This window comes from Lagopus leucura, unplaced genomic scaffold (genome assembly GCF_019238085.1).
Source record: "Lagopus leucura isolate 7727_CA_CO unplaced genomic scaffold, USGS_WTPT01 Super-Scaffold_100004, whole genome shotgun sequence".
NCBI lineage: Eukaryota > Metazoa > Chordata > Aves > Galliformes > Phasianidae > Lagopus > Lagopus leucura.
Window position 1 is genome coordinate 45,102,668 of NW_024962264.1, and position 19,307 is coordinate 45,121,974.

General features: G+C 41.6%; 1 protein-coding gene across 3 annotated transcripts in view; it reads left to right on the top strand.

The window, feature by feature from the left end:
• LNX1 (ligand of numb-protein X 1) overlaps window positions 1-19,307 on the top strand; it is a 103,814-nt gene that overhangs the window by 19,883 nt on the left and 64,624 nt on the right. The window contains exon 2 of one of the 3 annotated variants that reach the window (XM_042870432.1): window positions 14,652-14,832. The exons of the other annotated variants lie outside the window; for them this stretch is intronic. The gene's annotated coding sequence lies outside the window, so the exon portion shown is untranslated. The remainder of the gene's footprint in view (window positions 1-14,651; window positions 14,833-19,307) is intronic. 3 annotated transcript variants of the gene reach the window in all.

Sequence of the window (19,307 nt, forward strand, 5' to 3'; positions counted from 1 at the left end):
CCCTGTACTGAAAATATCTTCAAAGAGACTCCTTCTTTTCTGCGTGCTCCATGCCCCCAGCTGATGCCTTTTGTTGGTAGTTTGTGGATATGCTGTAACTAACAATGAATGTGACCTAAGGAATGTTTGTCTATCTGTAAACACATCATTTTTCCAGTCAGAGCAATGCTTCCCCAAATTGCTTTTCCCTCACGCTCTTACAGAAGGCAGAGAGCAGCATGGCTGAGTGGCCGTGGGCATTGCTGCATCCCGTCTACTCCCAGAAGGGCTCCGCAGAGCTTCACCATCTGTACTGTGTGAGAAAAGCAGCTGTCAGCCGTGTGCAGATGTTAATGCATTTTTTTCCCGCATGAGACACATCTGCGACTCTTCAGAGTTCCATTACTGGCAAAGACCAGAGATGTGTCCTGTGACCACAAGGTACTGCAAGTTTCTGTTGACCGCAACCCAGTGATCATTCATGCCTGTGTGTTTTAAGTGGAGTCCTTGCACTGATATTTAAAATTTCATTTGCTGAATTGCACAGCAAAGCCACCTGCAAAAACAGAACTTCCCGACTCAGAAAGGGGGATGCTGAATGCCATTATTTAAACAGCAGTGTGGATATCGTATCCCAGCCAGCCTGTGTCAGCATCCCACGGGTCAATGCAAAATATCTCTGTCGGTTTTGGACTGACTACTTACCATGGAGCAAAAACTATGCTTTTAATTTGGCTTCTAATTTGTTCAGTCCTAAATGATGGAGAGATTGAATAGGTGTGGCAGAGGACAGAAATCTTGACTACTGTGAACTACCACAGCTGCATTTAAAGCAACAATGCACAGAAGGGGACTGAGGAAGAAAATGTGGTTCAGATTCACCATGTCAGGAACAAATTAAATCACTATGGTAAAGGATCCAAAGAAAAATGTGCTTGGAATAACTTATATGCCAAAGCTAGGATTTGGAATAATAACTAAGAGGCATTGGAATTTCTCAATAATCAAGATAAGTTCAACATAATTATCTCATCAGATTTCAGTACTAGAGGGATCAGAATGCTGGAGTATTGAATAAGCTGTTTAAGAAGGCAAAAGGAGATAAAAGAAATAATGTGTACAACTCAGTGGCTTATGTATACCTAACTTAAAATCAGGAAGTGCAGGATCTTAAAAATTCAGTGCAATACATTGATGACAGTGTACAGGAACAAGTAGGGGTGGACAGAGCTGGTATTATAAATAACTGTTTTGACCCAGAAGACAGGATTATTTACTACTACTTGTGGGGGAAAAAAACCTGCAATTACAACAAACTTTGTTCTCTCAGAGATTTTCACTAGATTTCATTTATCTACCTGCAAAACATCACTAGAGTAGCATTAAATACCGGATGATAGTTCTATAAAACAAATTGTATCGATTTCTGCTGATGATAGTTAAAAATGAATTTATCTACCAGACTGGAAAATGAGTTTTCTCAGGAAGACGTGAACATGATCACTTTTCATTCACTATAGGTAAAGATTGGACAGTCTGAAATAGTGTTTTTTATGAGTTTTGTTTTGAAAAAGCCAATATCCCAAAGCCAAGGACTGCCCTTAATCAAAGTTGAATGGAAGAGAAATGCGTGAATCGAAATTGGATGATTTTCAAGATGAGTTATCTGAATAAGAAAAACGTTGTTAAAAGAAGCTGTATGGCAAAAGAAGACAAAGTAGAAATGTGTTTACACACATACAAATGTGTTTAAATGTGTAGATATTTGTCTACACTTGTCTATATTTTGGGTGTGTATGTATGGATATGTATGTGGGTTTGAATATATAGTACATTTAAATAAAGTGTGTGATTATATATTGGAAAAAAGAACTAGAAAAGGAGAAAGAGACAATAGAAGATATTTTTGTGTTGGGGGTATGGAAACTGCTAGTAAAGGTTAGAGTAAAATCTATTCATATCAAGCAAATGGTATTCTGAAAGAGTTCTTAAGTTGCATAAGGAAAAAAGGTAGTAAGGATGTAGGCGCAGAAGGGGTTGAAGGTGTTAAAATTGTTTGTAGCATAGTCTTGGATGGCTGAAATGTTCATTACATATTTCTGGCTTATGTTTGGAAAAAAACAAGATGATGTTACATATATCATGTGAGAATGATGTGCTATTTTCCAGCCCATCAGCAATTTAGGGAATGCTGGACAATACCTACTTCAGACTAACAGCTTTAAACCAGTAGATCATATATAATCTGCAGCTATGCAGCATTAAAATAATAATAAGAAGAAAAAAAAAGGCTGAGGAATTATTAGACCTACTGATGTTCGTTTTTATCAAATTTTGGGATATTTGAGGAATTTGCTAAGACTGAAAACATGCTCACATTTGTTCTGACAGGGTAATTGTGATAACAGCAGTATAGCTTGCCTGGCCTCACTTCCAGGAAAGTGATAGACAATGTGATAAGGGAATTGAAGTAAGAAAGGAGTATTATTAATGGCAGCCAATGATGTTTTTATGGGACATAGGTCTTGACAGGTAAACTTGGCTTATTTTTTTAAAGTAGTTACCTGGTTGTTCGATAAAATAACTCAGTGGGCATAATAAATCTTGAAAGGTGTTCAAGTCAATATCCCAGAATATTTTGCTCAGTAAATGAACCATTTTGCACTTTGGTATGTTCATACGTCGTGTGGCTAAGAACACGTGTGTCAAAAGTAAAATTTAAAAAAAAAAAAAGAGGGTTTAGAGCAAGCATAATGTGTGCACTGGTAAGAGATGCAAATACTGGATGGGAAGGGATCATTCAGCCATTGAGGAAATGTGTAATATGGATTGATGATGATAACCTTTAGCAGTGTCATCAGATTAGGAATGAATTTTCCATGTGCTTTCACAATCACAAATGCTTAATTCCCAGAACAAGAGACAAGTGAACTCCTCACCTTTTGTTTCTTCAAGGTGCTCTTCCATAGAGACTCCAAATAGGACTAAACCCAGGGCAGCAAGGTCCACACAGTTGCAAAGCAGGGGACATGCAAGAAGTTGGGCAAGATTTTCTTTTCTGTTCTAATCTTAAAGTCCAGGAACTGTTCCCAGAATATAAGCCTGGCTGTGAAAGTCCTTGCCATACAAAGGTGGTCTGTACATACTGCATATCTGTACATGCTTTTAGAACGGAAGCTTTACTGCATCTCAAACAATTCTCTTTATTGTCTCTAGTAAAGTATGGGAGAACTGGTGAGATGCAAGGACAAATGGTAAAGGTGATAGGACAAAAGGGAATGGCTTTAAATTAAAAGGAGAGAGATTCAGACTTGAGGTTTTTTTTACTCAGAGGGTGGTGAGGTAGTGGCACAGGCTTCCCAGAGAAGCTGTAGCTGCCCCATCTCTGGAGACGTTCAAGGTCATTTTTGATGGGGCCTTCGGCAGTCTTATCTGGTGGGTGGCAACCAGCCCATGGCAGGGAGTTGGTTCTAGTTTATCTTTAAACTCCCTTCCAACCCCATCCATTCTATTATTCTGTTATTCTATGATATGCAATTTTGTGCCAGAGATTTCCTTTGTAATTAGGAAGAAGTCAGTAAGTTTCTGTGCCTCAGTTTACTCCCTTTTAAAAAGTGAACCTGCTGCTTTCCTCAGCCCCTCCATCCATGCCTGCTGCTGGAGAGACATCCAAAGGTACTGTGCAAATGGTTTCTTCCAAAAAAAACCAAACATGCAGGTAATTAAAAAAACAAGGGATGGCACAGAACTGATGTTTCTAATGCTTCCATCTTGCAGAAAGCACTCACATTGTCCTGGTCAGAAATCCACCCGTACTGTGAACTTTGACAAGATAAATATAATTGTCCTGGGATTGGTTATGCAACAAGCTTGCTTTGCAATTCAACTAATGAATGTGCTGAGAGCCCAGATTAATCTTTTAACTTGAACAATTTCTCCCAAGGGAGAACATATATAGCCTGCTCTCTGTAATATTATCCCCTCACAACGGCCAGAGTGACTTTGCCACTTGAATGTTTGTTTTGCTTATGTATGTATAGCTCATGTTTTCACAGATTTTTTTGGAGGAGGTGGGAGGCCTGGAGGCTTCACTTGAGATTGTACAGCTGTATCTGCAGGATTTCACAATCAGATCTCCTGCTGATGGATGCTATGAGAGCTCTTTAGTGTGATTATTTTAGCTGCAGGTATGGCTAGACTTTATCCAGTCAGCCTATATTCAATTCTGTGCTCTCTTAGCCCAGCTGTTCATTTCAGTAGGTGATAGTTCTAATTCTGATACTGCTACTTGTTCATTAGCTGAAAACAAAAGATTATTTTAATCCTATGGCTTTAATTTAATTAGGAAAATAACAAAGATTTTCCTAATCTCCTTCTAGAAGATGTATGCTGCAGAATGCAGAAAAGACAGTAAATTCTCATGACAAGAAAAACTTGACTTCCCAGAGTAACATCCACTGTGTAAGAATCTCGCTATCTGTTAATTGCACCAAGTAGGCCAACTTTGGAAGTCAGCATCATATTTAAACTGTCACTGTGTAGAGAACTGCTAGCTTAACATTGCTGATTAATGTCTGCAGAGTCCATAGTCCCATTTCCAAGCAAACTGTCAATGGTACTCAGTCACCCCAAGGGAGCTCATAGTACAAGCACTTGGCAAAGTTTCCCTTCATGTTTTGTGATCCAATTCACAATGCTGATTTTCTGGAAAGGGGAAACAAGAAGAGAGACTAGACATGAAAATACTGGCCTTCATTCTGGAGTCATTTCTAAACCACATTTTTTGCCCCAGCACTGGTTCCCATTCTCTGGTATGCCTCTACAAACCAAGATATAGATTCAGAGCAATCCCACATGACCACGATGGTTCAGATACTGCCATCTGTGCCAGATGTGGGTGTGACCTGCCACTATTTACTGGAGAGAAGCCAGGTTCATCCCAAGGGACTCATCTCATTCCAGCTGTTCTGTCCACACTACACTAAGCTTCTGATGCCCTTCCTTATGAACCCCTCCCAGTCCTGTTGCCATCATCCATACATGGCAGACAGGAAAAGACACTGAACAGCACTGGAGATTTCTTGTGAACTTGAAAGAGATCATGCAGCTCAGCCCTTTTGTGGGGTCAGGAACATAACAAGAACTGAAGATTGGTCTTGTATTTCCTGTTTGCAAACCATCTGTTGGCTGAGCAAGGGCAAGGGCTGGAAGAGGAGTGACCAACAGCCTGCATGCCCCATTTGTTCTAACCTCATGGAGCTTCAGTGAGGAGAAGGCAATATCAGTCAAGGACAGCGTGTCTGGAGGAAACAGTGACCTTTTCAGAGCCTGACACAGACGGTATCCATTACAGTGTTATCATCTAGTATTTGACTATTACAATTTTCCAATGCATGCTTGCACAATATGTACTGCCAGCAGATGCAGCATATGCTAAAATCACTTAGCTGACATAAATAAACCTAAATAAGGCCTAATACAATGGAGTTTATGGTATGTTGTCCTGGAAATATTTTCAGTAGTGAAGCTTAGAATATCTGCAATTTAAAAGGCCTGATCTTACACTCATTTTGCATAGGTTGAGACAAGCTGTTCAGATTGGTTTTAAAATTAAACTAATCAAAACATTTGACTTCTGCAGTATATAAGGCTATACCAGGAAATTAGAAGTTTATGAACCCTGACAGATCTACAAGATACTACTGTCATTTCAGTGCAAAAGAATGAATCATAGTAGGAAATACTCCCACTTTTTTATGCTGTTGATGAAGAAATCTATCAATAGATTCTTTAGCCAGCTGTAGGCAAATGAGGGAATCTGTAAATAATGGAGTAAATGAGCTGCAGGTGAAAAGTAATCCTTTTGAGTTCCACCCTAGAGGGTGAAGAAGTTTTAGCAGAGGATGTTCCATTGAAGGGTGTAGCTCCTCAGCTGCTAGGTTCAGAACCAATGAAGTCACCTTCTGGGGAAAGTTTGCTAGCTAAGTAGAAGGAAGTACTAATATAAAATTCTAGAGTATGACTTTAGAGAGGAATGGGTGCCTGAAATAGCTGTTTGGGCAAGCAAGAGAGTAGAGAGCCATTCTTCTGAGCAGAGACTCAGAGTTTGAGAATGTAAATAGGAATACATGTTGTGAGATGAGAAAGGCTATTAGAGCAATCCAACAGAGCTGGCGTGAGAACAAATGAGTTTGAACTGGCCCTTAGTCTGGAAACTTACAAAAGCATCCCAGCGGTGGAAGGGGGGTGAAAAAACTTGGCTAGTTTCTAAATGGGAATGAACTCTACAACTGGGAATGACTGATGTGGTCACCTACAACAGCAGGTCTCTGGGCTTCCTGACTGAGGCAATCAGCCTGGAAGAGACCTCCCCTGTGAGGAAGGATTTAAGCACATGCTTTGCTCTGTGGGGATGTACTTCTTAACGTTTCAGCTTCTACGGCTTAAGCGTGTTCTTAAAAAGTGTATTACATGTGCATAGCTCAATGCTACATGTAGCCAAAGTCTGGGGCTTGCATATCTGGCCTTGTGACTTCTGTGGGAACCTAGATTCCATGCAGGCTCTGGTCCATACTGTATCCATTGCAGGAGCAGAGCAGTGCCTAAACTTCAACATGGGCTTTGGGTGGTAATGTATCAAGCACCATTGGTAGACTCCTTCTGCATCTCCTTGAGCAGCCTAGGGCAGAGGTGCTGTGATGGGCATGAAAGCAAAGACTGCTGCAAACAAGGCTGAGAGGGTGACTGTCTCGTGAGGTCTTACCAGCATACAACTCTTAATGATTTCTTAAATATTTAGCAAGGGATTTTATAATCACCACTAGTAAGTATGCTTTTAAAATACTTGAAAGGAAACAAATTTGCATAGAATGAATTAGAGGCCAAGACCTGTTAGCCATAGATGTTTATATGGGAGGCTGGGGGCTTTCTTCTGGCTGTTTTCAGCAGATGCCTCCAAATCTGTCTCTGAAGTTTTCTTGCTTCTTTCCTTAAGGGAAAATGCTTATGATTGCTTAAGTCATTGCATTTACTAGTGATACATGTAGCTGAAGCATCAGGGTTTCTTTTCCTCAACTAGAGTTACTTTTTGAAAGGAAGAGCATTTTGATACCCCTGCCATCATAATTGCCACTCACGCTCAGGTATCTGCACATCTTATCCCTTTCTTCGTTGGTTTTTCTCTTGGAAATCACTGGTTAAGAGGACTTAATGTAGTCTTTATTTCCTGATGTTCAGATAATTAGTAGAGCTTGTATTTCTAGCAGCTGATACCCTAGTTCTCAAATTGCTCTAACATGGTTCCCTGCTCCCCAGCTGACCATCCCAGGTGTGTGGGAATGAAATGGAGTTGCAGCTGGCAAAGCACTGAGAAGGCCCTGCCTCAGAGCTCTGGTCTGAGGCTTTGTCCTCCTGCTCCAGGGGAAAGACAAGTGTTTTGTTTTAAACCAGCTCTTAAGAGAGTTTTCTGGTCTAAGTTCAATCTGATTGTATGGCTGAAAGAAGAAAGGAAACACAAAGCAAAGCCAAACTGAAAATGGACTTTGCCATAAGCCGGAAATAAAAGCCAAAGTTTCAAGTTACATTGTTGTCTGAGCAGCCTGCGTGCTCATGCTGCCTGCAGGAGAAATAACTGGAGGGGTGTGGTTTTCTAAATTGCTCAGGTGTATGCACTTCAACTTTTATTTTGCCTCCTGACGTGCTGTAGGCTGCCCTGCATGACACAGCTGATGGCTGAAAAGCAGTGACCGTACACCACTGGGACTCTGCTAGCAGCCAGCACCAGGCACAGCCAGGCCAGATGTGAGTTTCAAGGTTTGCATTCTTTTTTATTGATATTCTCACTTACAACCTACCATTTGGTCCAGAGAAGCAAACAGAAAAGGAAATACTCGGCAAAACAAACAGCTCCCATTTAGGGCAGTGGGGAGAGGATCAGAATTTCAGCCTGTGTTCTAGGAAGTACTGCACAGCAAGGCAGAGGTATTCCTTATGATATAATTAATGATTTGGTCTCCCTATAATCCGATGCAGGGATGAGATGAGATTGCTATGCTTGAATGCTGCTTACTACCTTGCTGGGGTGCAAAAGCGCCGTGTTTCATTCATCACCTCTTAGATGTGTTGTCTTCATTTTGCTAGGAAGATCTGTCTTCGACAGGAAAGTCAGATCTAACCAATTACCTGTGGAAATGTGCCAGTTTCACTGCAAAGGCTTTAGCTTAGTGTTTCATCTTCTGGAAACTCATCTCTCAAGAGTTAAAACCCCAAAAGTCTTGTAGAGCCATGCAGTTTAAACATATAATTGCAGCTGAGGTGAGAGAAGGAGAGCTTTATTTGCTATCTTCTGCTCACTTTCTCCTCTACTTCCAGTTCTTAATGAGTTCTGTTTTCATTCAGTACTGGTATGTGCAATGGTTGCAAAACTGTGAGTACATGTGAATATATGAAATCTTACAACAGTTTAATGCGTACAGATGAGCCTGATCGTATTTGTCAAAACAAGGTCCATGTACAGACATGGAAACACAGAGGTCAGGACTGCTGTGAAGGTGCACAAACATCTTCGCTCCCTGAGGGAGATACTTAAAGTACCTCACAAGCTTAAAGCTAAGCACATTTTGAGTGTTTTTAATTAATAGAGATGAACTGCTTGCATTAAGTTGCTGCATACTTATACGTCTACCAAGGAAAAAACATAACTCAGGGAAAGTGCTCACGTTAAAGTTGTAATTCACACTTTTCCCATATGCCTGACACAAGAAGAGGGGTTCTGCCAACAGCAGGAAAGGCAGGAATAGAATACTGTAGGTGAATGTTCTGGTAACTATATGATGAGGCTGTTTCTTCACAGTCTCCTGCAGCAGTAGATTAGAGCACACAATCTGTTTTTTACACCCCCCCCAAACTTCTTATTTGTTCAATCAGTGACACACAAAAAAATCAAGGTGTCTTTGCTACTTTATCAAAGCAGTACAGTCTATTGTCTCCTGTTGTCAGAAAAGGCAGAAACTATCTTTTTTTTTTTTAAAAAAAAAAAAAGCTAGAATTTGCCATCAGGCATTTGGAAAGATGTTGCCTTGCAAGGAGTGGTATCCTCAGTTCTCCAATCCACTTTTCTGAGACTGAGAACTCTTCTCAAGGAAGCAATCTGTTACTAATTTACTATTTTATACTCTTCCACCCAAACCTCAGAGGCCATGTATATTTTCCAAAAATATAAATTGAATCAATCTGGGAAATCTTGACTCTTCATTATCTTTTTCTTGCCACCTGAAAGTACTCATCCTCCTGCTTCTAATTACTTTTTCTTTTCTGTGGTCCTGTTACAAGTGTCTTCCTGTCCCTCATGAGACTTCTGCTTTTTGGAAGGATGTTCCAAGCCTGTGTGTTTGAGCATTAATTGCACCAGGACTTCATTGTAGCACAGACTTGGAAGGCAGAATGTCGCTGGCTCTAGACTGCAATTGTCTATCACAAGAAGAAATTGATTTGTCTTTTGGAAGAGATTTGAAGGAACTGGCATCTTCCCCCAGAATAACTTTTCTTTAGTAAACTGCAAATAAATCTTGCACGCAGAATGAGATGACAGATTAGCCTCATTTTGCTGCAGACTAGGAAATTGGGCAGTGTTGTTTCCAGCAGGAAGGTAAATCTTTGAAGGCTTTCCAGATGCAGTCTCCTCCAGTCTGGCTGCCAAAGGGATGCAGCCAGGTGTTTCTGGAGCCCTCAGCTCTGTAGCCTGGCCTGGGGCAGGCAGAGGCTGTAGCTTATTCTGGGGGGGCTGTCTCTGTAGCCAAAGCTTGTGAGAGGGTTTAATGTATTCCACCTCTAGTTAAAATGGACAGAGTTGTGTCATGTAATATTGCTGGTTTTGTACTTGCTTGAGATGTAAAGCCAACTCTTCCACTGGTATTTTTGCTCCTAGAAACCGGGAGGTGCAATGACTGACTTTCCGCAGGCTTTCCCCAAAGGCTCAAGCTGTGTGTTTAGGAAAGGTCATTGCATAAATCCTATGATTTGAGGGAACTTAACTTGGAACACTTCTCCTTCGTTAAATGTCCAGGGAATGGTTCATAGGCAGCTTAGGTCAGGTGCAACTGCCTCTCACTGCATGCTGCTGCCGCTCCTCTCGATAAACATCAATTACTGCTTGACAAGGAAATCGATGAGCTAAATGCTGTGAGACTTCCTACCTGTTCAACAGCCCCGGCAGCACTCTCCTTCATCCTTCAGGTTTACTTTAATATACCTTTACCATTCTTCTTAAAACAAAAACGCATTAATAAAATGATAGTTTACATGCGCCAGCAACTCCTTACTGAGAGGTGACAGCTACTTCTCTGTGCGTTTTTCAGAATGTAGGTTAATTTTGGTCTGTTATTGGATATAATTCTAGTTCACTTTCCCTTCCTACAAATACATGATCTCAGATACTCCGATGTTAAACAAAAATATGGGTGATGCTGTTGTTTTGTTTGCTGTTCCTATTCAGAGATTGTTTCTGCTTGCAGTTCTTTGTGCTATATATTTAACTGCACCAGTTCACACAGGATTTTGCAAGTAGAGCTTCCTGTTGGAAAGCAACTTGTAGCATAGCTTTGGGGTTTTGTTTTGTTTTTCCATAGTTTCAGCCCAAGGAGTAAGCTGATTGTATTACTGCTGTTTAGAAAACACTGTAGTCTTGGTCCAGGTAAAAAAGTGTGGAAACACTCTTACAAGCTACAACTTGTAGGAAGAAGTTCAAATCGGACAAAATTCCTGTGTGCATGCAGCAGATCACATATGAACATGTGGTGTGCACTGGCAGGAAGCAGGACAACTTGAGCATGTAATTCCTAATGGGTTTCTCATCACAGGAGTAAGTGCACAAATAATCTCACACCCATCAAACTGGTTCTGGATGCAGATGATAATTCAGCTGCAGAATTAGCAATCTTCTCCAGCTAGTGCTGCTCTCGTGTCCTCACTGATAAAACCTTTGTGAGCCTCTTCATTTCAAGGAGAATGTTATAAGACTATCAGCGGCACGTGTGTTAATTAGTGTAGATCTTAGGTCAGAGTTTCCACAAAGCTCCAATTAAAGCACTGATGACTCGAAACCTATGAGTAGTACCATATGCAGAGTTGCTTCTTCCCAGCACTGAGCAGATGAAACAGAAGTAGGCTCTGGAGGATGTGATGGAAGCTAAGAGCCCAGTCGTTGTCATAAACAAACTTTATTCACTGATACTTTTGTTGAACAGAGATCTTAGTAACTATCGTGACTCATGAGAGCTGAACAGAGCTGCTCCTGCTGCTTGAGTACTTCTTGTTTCCCCATTCCTTCCCATGCGGGAGTCAGCTATAGGCTGTAGTGCACAGCTTGCTCCCAGAGGAGGAGCAGGCTGTATCGTCAGATATTTATTGGAATTGTCAGCACTATTTCATATGAGAGATAACTGACTGAAAGATAATATGCTATTTGTTAAAGACCCAAAAAGCAAACAGTGTTGAGACTGAAAAACAGACCACTGTCACTGGGCTTTGGGTTCAGCCTAATCACTGTGCAATAGGTTTTTCCCCCTTTCGAGCAGTGAATTATTTTTAAATGTGAAATTCAGCATTGCAAGAGCTCACAAGCTCGTCTGAACTTCTTCCCCTCAGTCCCTGAAATTTCTCTTTCCAGACGCATATTGCATGCCTGCCCATTATTTAGGAGGCTTTCTGTGGGTTGTGTTACTCTGAAGTTGCTGAAATACGCTTGCTAACCAACCTGCCTGATGTTGTGCCCTCCCTTTTGCAAGTCCCTGCATGTGACTGGGCCCTGGAATGGCCATGCCAGGAGTGGATGGCAGGGTGCTTCTGGATTAAGTTACTACAAAGGACAGAGTGCCATTGATTTGTACAGTTTTTTTAATGGGAACAAATTTTCTAGTTAAATTTTTTTTAGTTTTTTTTGTGTGTCTGTGAAAAGATTTTTAAAAAAATACAGGAAGATACATAATTAAAGTTATAGAGATTTACAAACTTGTAACTTAAATTATAAACATAGACATAGTTAAATGCAATGTAAGCAGAATTAAGACATAGAAGATTAAATTCTTCCAGGTGCAAATTCACAAAGTAAAGGATGCAGCCCACTGACAAACTTGAGGGTTTTTCCCTCAAATCATATCTAAGACCACCCCTGTGGCCCTCCTTGTGACAAGAGAAATTGGGCATCAGCCCCACGAGGACATAGCCCTGCAATGTGGGAGCAGCCACCTGCCCATGCACTGCTCACCGAGCCATGCTCTGGGCTAATCCTAAAAAAGGTTCCCACAGGGAGTTGTGAGAACTCATTAAGTAGTTTGTAAAGCATTAAGAGACTTCTGGATAAGAGGAGCAGCTCTAAAGGCACAGTGTAATTAAAGCAGTGCTAATAGCAGGGTTATCCATCATCTGTTCAGCACTTTATTGCTATTAAATATTATTTCATGGTCACATGTGAGGAGATGCTGCTTAGTCTGAGGGTGCTGTGGCTATGTGGGAGGAAGGGCTGGGGGAAGTCCTCCCAGGAATACTTGCTGGATGGTTTGGAGATAGGGCTAATCCACATTGGCTTTTGAAGGAGTCACCCTCTCTGGTATGCATAAACGTGTTCCTTCCACTCAGAATCTTCCCTAATGAGTGCTTCCAGTGAGATAGCATCAGTGTAGGCAGATGTCCCCCTGTGCTGATTCTCTAGCTCTCATTGAGTTTTGGCTGAGTTTTTCTAAGATCATAAAGCCATGAGTGAGTCTGGCAAATCATTCTTCATTGTTACCAACATGAATATCACTACAAAAATGCAATAGATTTGGTGCCATGAAAGAGATAAAAGCTACTTCAAAGCCTTTTATGGGGTGCCATGTTTGACTTTATATTTTTCATACCTGCTTTTGGTCCTGCAGATTGAGAATTCAAGTATAAATCTTACCTGATTTCTAAAGACCCATCATTTTCAGGGTGTGGGAAGCAAAACAGTTTAATCAGAACAAGTAAGTTTTCTCAAAATGGCTTTAAATTAAGAGGAGAAATTTAGACTAGATGTTAGGTAATTTTTTTTTTTTTTAACTCACAGCGTAGAATGCACTGGCACAGGCTGCCCAGAGAAGCTGAGGATGCCCCATCCCTGGAGGCTGGATGGAGCCCTGGGCAGCCTGATCTGATGGGTGGCAGCTTTGTCCATAGCAGGGGGCTGGGTGATCTTTGAGGACCTTTCCAAACTAAGCTATTCTATGATTCTATGCCCCTTATCTTTCAGCCTCCTACACAGTGGTAGCAGCTTGTAGTCATCCTGAGGGTCGTCTTTATCCAACATGCCTGGGTCACTGAGAGGTTTGCCATGTTCTTTAAGCTAGGCAACCTGGAGAATGGCTGAAGAGAGCATGATGCAGGAACAACATCATCTTCTTTTCAGAATGGATAGGAGCATTTGGAGTTGGGGACATACCAAAAAGTGTGTTAGCTGGTTAGCCAGAAAAGAAGAGGCATGCCTAGGAGGAAATCTTTTTGCTTAGGAAGGTACCCCTACTGTAGGTATGGGCCTTCACTGTGTCAGGGTTACCCTGCACAGTAAGGCATGGAAGGTCAAAGAGAGGAAGGGAGAGAGAACAAGGTTTTTAGATTACATATCAAAGGTTCTGTAGGTGGAAGAATTAGTAACCAATATTCCCCCATGGCTTTTCTAATGTGATGTAAATCTAGCATTGTTTTTCCATGAGGTCTGAGTATGTATAATTCCCTTGTCCTTTTTGTTTTCTCTGTTATCCAGTGTGATTTAGGTTCATTATGTAGCTTTGCATTTTGTTGGGACATGCTATTTTTCTCTTTGCTACCCAGACACTTAGCGAGCCTTGTGGCAATGGTGATAATTTGATGTGTATGGGAAACAGAGTAGTAGTGTAACTCCCCATGGAGTTAATATCAATTGGCACCATGGCCTAAACACCAAATTCATGAAGAAGGTACAGAAATACAAAAGAAATGTGAAACAAAACACATTTTGCACTCTACTCTGCATTTGCAAGACTTTTTGTCTCCCTGTTATGATGTACCTGCATAGGTGCATGTATGCCAGGGACTCCACTGTCTGGATTGGGGGGCTCCAGGCTAGAGCCCCCCATAGCTCCAGAATGGTTTGTGGATCCATGTTTCCTCAACCTGATGCAAAAGAGGAACATGGACAGGTGCATGTCCCCACTGCATCTCTGTCTCCAACAGCAGATGCATCTGGAACAGGGACCAGGAACAAGCACTTTCCTGCAGTTTACAGGGATCCTTGTACCAACTGCTTGCTACAAGCACCTTCAAAGACAGCTGGGGTATGTGGTTGTTTAGCCACAAAATGCACTTTTGTCATGAGGTCAAATGTCTAACAGCAGGCCTCTGAGGCTGTCTGTCTTGTTGAAGTCAGCTGGAGCAATCAGCCAAATCAGAGAGGTAATGCACCTTTTGTTACATAACTAGCCATACAATTTTATAATTTGGCATGTGAAATGCCAATGGCATTTATTATGTCAATTAGGATGAGCACATGTTTAGGAAGCATTTAAGAGTCAATCATAATTGCTCGCACTGTCTTGCTTTGGCCAGATGATTGACTTCCTCTGAGGAGGTAGAACGTGTGTGCTGGAGAAGCAGTTACCCACTGCCTGTCTGTCTTGCTGCAGCTCTCTCCTTTGTGTGTGGAGTCTGAGCCCGTGGTTCTGCTATAAAGGGTTGGTCCAAGCCTGAGTATATCAAGCTTCAGAAAAAGCAAGAAGCTGGAATTATTACCTCCACCAGCACGGTGCTTGAGTGCTTGAGGCATGCTAGCAACAAGTCTTCTCTTTCATATTACCTTCTGCTAAGGTAAGCTCACTCATAGGATGTGCTTCTTATAAGTGTGGGAAGGTTAGCCTGTCAACATGTACTGCCTTATTCAAATGCTCTTTTTGGTCAAATCTCATCCAGCTGTTCTTAATATCCTTAAACTACTTCTGGGCTGGAATTTCTCATTTCAACATGCTGAGTAAAGTTTTGTAGCCATGAAATCGTCAGAGAGAGCAATTAATGTTTGTGTGGGTGTGCGAGAGACAGACAGATGAAAAGGCAGGACGTATTTCCATACATTCCAAACAGAAGTTTCAGATAAATAATTTCACAACAGAAAAAAAAACTTTTTTCCAACGCTGGTTGATTCTGTAAATTCCAGCATGAGCCACAGAGTCTTTTCAAACAATCTGGTTCTAGTTTTTAAAGTTATTGTGCGTGCATCACAGTATGACATTTCTGTTAGGTTTCACAGCTTGAGTCACAACTTGAAAAGTTGGGGTTATTCACCTTCTGCACTGTACTGTCGGATTTTTGTATTCAGTGGAAACGTTTTTCATCACTAAAGGCTGCAAAGCGCTTTGATTGTTATAAGCTCTGAGAAGGAATTTCTGACTAATAGTAACTTTGAAAAATCAACAGTCAGAGAGCTGGGGCCAGGCAAAAGAGAGGTTTTGTATCTCCTGTTTGTTGTCCTAGAGACAGTCTGTGCTGATATGCTGAACTTTTAATTATTTTCCTCTAAGAGCCAACTCTGCTAATAGAATAATAGAATTCTATAACAGTTCTCTAGCAGTCTTGCTTAGAATCCTAAATTCTTATCCGCTAAATCAATATTTCCAGTATCTCTGACTCATCTCTAGCTACTGATGTTTTACCTGGAGGTTTGCATCTCTTCTCTGACCGCTGCAGATCTCCACTAGAGATTGTCTGCTACTGATTACAAGTCAAGCTAAGGGAAAATGCTGTGACGCTGCTATTGGTATAACAGATTTTAAAATAAGGAATTGGAAGAAAAAAAAAAAAAGAGAGAGAGAGACAATTACATGTGGGACAAAAGCTGGTCCTAAGACATTAAGATAAGCTTTTTATGTGCCTAAATGGTTTATAGCCTTCCTATGACAAGGTCTAAAATCCAGGAAAGCTGATTTATCAAACTGACCCAAGGTTAGTGCCAATTATTATGCAATATTCTTTATCCAGATCTTTGGACTGCGAATTGTTGTGTCTTTGCATGGATGATGCTATACAATGTGTGTTACTGCAGTATGGGTCACTGTGTGATGTCCTCCAAAACCATTATCTAGTATTTTGAGACAAAAGGCTGCCCAATAGCCTCTACCATAAGTACTACCTTTAACAGGAAAGTCATTGTAGCCCATAAAGAGCTTCAGTAAAGTAGATGCAATTAGCAGCACAAAATACAGTGACTAGGAGGCCTGCTAGTAAGGATATTTTGCTGAAAGATAATGAATTAAACCAGCATTACAATTTCCCTAATTGAAGGCAAAGAGTTTTATATGAACATTCAAATCTGAGGCCTCATTGTAGAACTCCAAATATTGAATGATTTTGCAACCTGGATTCTCGCTGGGGCAGCTAGTTCTGGGCTGTACTGAGCCAACCCCTGTCAGCCTGGGTGCTCTGAGCTTCTGCTGGAGTGAAGGGATCTTTCAGCTCCCTCCCAGCTGACATCCTGGTATGGGTGAACCACTAGATGGGGACAATGCCCACAGCTCCCATCCTGCCCACACTCAACTGTTGGGCTGAGGAGTCATGAAGGAGTTAAATCTATGCAGGCTAAGGTGCAAAGTCTCCCAGTAATTTCATTCGGTTCCTCTGCAACACTGGGAAGCAACAAGTCCATCTCCTGGCTCTCAGCAGAACAGGCTGAAGATTAAGAAAAGGAGGAACTTTCCTTTGTTATTTGTGGCATGTTCACAGCTAGTATGGCAGAGGAATGCAAGGGAAGAGCATCTCTATCAGAGTAATGTTGTGGAACGGTATCCCTTTAGGTGTATAGAACATCCCCATGGCCAGAATGCACCCTGCCTGTAGCAGGCAACACCTTGTTCTGGGGAAGGACAGTGACACAGTGTTGTAATTGTAGTCCAGATAACCAGGGCAGGATAGCTGCTGGCAGTACCTCTGCCTCCCATAGTGCTGTGTGATGGGGAGACAGGGCACAAGAAGGCAGCTTCTTTTGAGCAGTGGATAGAGTACTTGTGATGCATGTGCACGGAGTGCAATAGAGCAGGAATATTAATAAAATGTTATTTATGTACACACTATACCATTCAGAAGCCATTTTCCATTCCCATATCAGCCACTCATTCCCATGAGTCAGAGGATTTTGCTATTCCCAAGCCATCTTGTTGCAGGTAAACTCCTCTACCTGTTGTACAGCTTTCTTCTGCTTTGCATTGACCATGCTTTTCACCTTTGCCTTTCACCATTGCAGATGTGAGCTGGTTGCTGTCCTTCCAGGCTCTGCCTTAGTTTTTTCTTTGGTCTTCAGGTGCCTGTTGATTACTCCCACTGCTATCTACTTTCCTGCAGCCTTTCACCACCCAGTTTTTTCTCTTTCAGCTCTGGCTGCTCATTCTGTTCACATGCTGCTCCCCTGCAGCCCCTCCAGCTCCCAGTTAATGTTTGACAAGGTGGCCAGCCAGGTGCTGGAGGTGCTCTCGTTCAAGCTCTAGCTTGCTTATCATGGGGACATGGACCACCTGTGCAGCCCCAGCACAAACAACTCTCTCTGAGTTGAGATGATGCCCTTGCCTTGCTGATGGCAAAGGTGTGGACACCAACTGCAAATGGAAGCAGGATTTCTCCCCTCTTCCCTTCTCCTCCTTCCCAAGCATGTGCCTCAAAGAGGACACTTTCAGCCAGGTAATAATTGCCTTTTTTCCTTTTGCTGTGATGCACCATCTGCAAGTACAGAGTTTCTTGATCAAAGTGTGCTTAGGTACTGATGTTAATGCAAGATCAGCAGATCAAATTTAAATCCTCTTTTCCCTCTCTTTTATGCTGCCCAAGAAGAACTGCTGAACATCAAAGCTCAAAGCTTCCTAAAAGGACGTGAAATTAATTATATAGCTGTGTTATGACAATGCATAAATTATTACAATAAAAATGACTGCAAATACTGCAAAGAACTTCTGCCTTTGGCCAAATCTGTGTCACAACTCAATTCAGCATCCTCTCTGCTAACTCTTTTGGTGGTATAACTACCTTCCAAAGGCTTGTAGTGATTATTTCATTGCTTGTGTCCAGTAATTTAAGAAGGTTCATAGTGGGGGACCACTGACCAGATGAGCCAGAAAAGGCTGGTAGATCTTTTTTTTTTTTTTTTTTAAGATTGGAAAATAAGTTGTGTTATTGTCTACTCTAAGATTTCTAAATCATACAGGCTAGAAGATTTGAGTCCTCCTAAACGTTCAGTGCCTGTTATTAATTAGCATGGATGGTTCTGATTCTCTGCACTGCAGCAAGTATTTGTAATTTATGTAGACTGTAAATTCAGCTAGAGTTCCCCACACTCACTCTTTCTTATTAGCAACACATTATTAGCATACTGGGCCCATAAAGAGTGTCTGTAATGTGACCAGAAGAGTCCGAAAACTTTTAGGACATAGTACAGGGCAGAACTTGTGCAGCTGAATTCTTATACCTTTTTCTTTGATAGTCATGATAACCTCTAATCATTGAATTGTTAAGGTAGGAAATAAGATCATTTTGCGAACTATCTACCTACTACCAATACTAATACTAAACCGTGTCTCTAAGTACTACGTCTACCTTTCCTTAAGTACCTCCACTGTCACCTGGACAGTGACTCCACCACCTCCCTGGGCAGCCTGTTCCAATGCATCACCACTCTTTCTGAGAATTTTTTCCTCATATCCAATCTTTCTTGTAGTAAGGAGCTCAAAACTAAAACTTTCTTGTAGTGAGGTGTGGCTTTACCAGTGGGAGATGATCAGAAGCAATGCATTTGCCATTGCTTTTCCAGAGTGAACACACTAGGCCTGTTATAAGGTAGCTTACATATATTTCAAATTGTGTCTTTTATCTTAATGAGATTTATTCCAGCTTGCTACATGCCCTCAATACCTTGAATATTTCAGTGATGTCCTCATCACTCAAGATCACTAGATATAAAGTGGCAGTGATCAGATCCCCTACTTTTCCTTAGGCAGCTTACCCCTGCCCAATTTCTCAGCCATTTGAACTACAGGATTGCTAGGAGTAGACACAGTGTGTGTCTAACTCTATATCTGTTCAGACCATTCTGAACCTCTACACATGTGAGGGATGCTGACATCAGTGAACACTCCACTCTCATTCTGCAAAATGCAGCTGCTAGCAGATCAAAGCTATGCAGACCAGCATGCAGTCACCCCGCTCTGTGGAGAAGCTGGCTGAGAGCTGTCTAACAGCAGTAACTTGGGGGACCCAAACTGCCCCAGCTCAGCATCAGCAGCTGGATGTGGCCCCCAGGACCTGGGTGT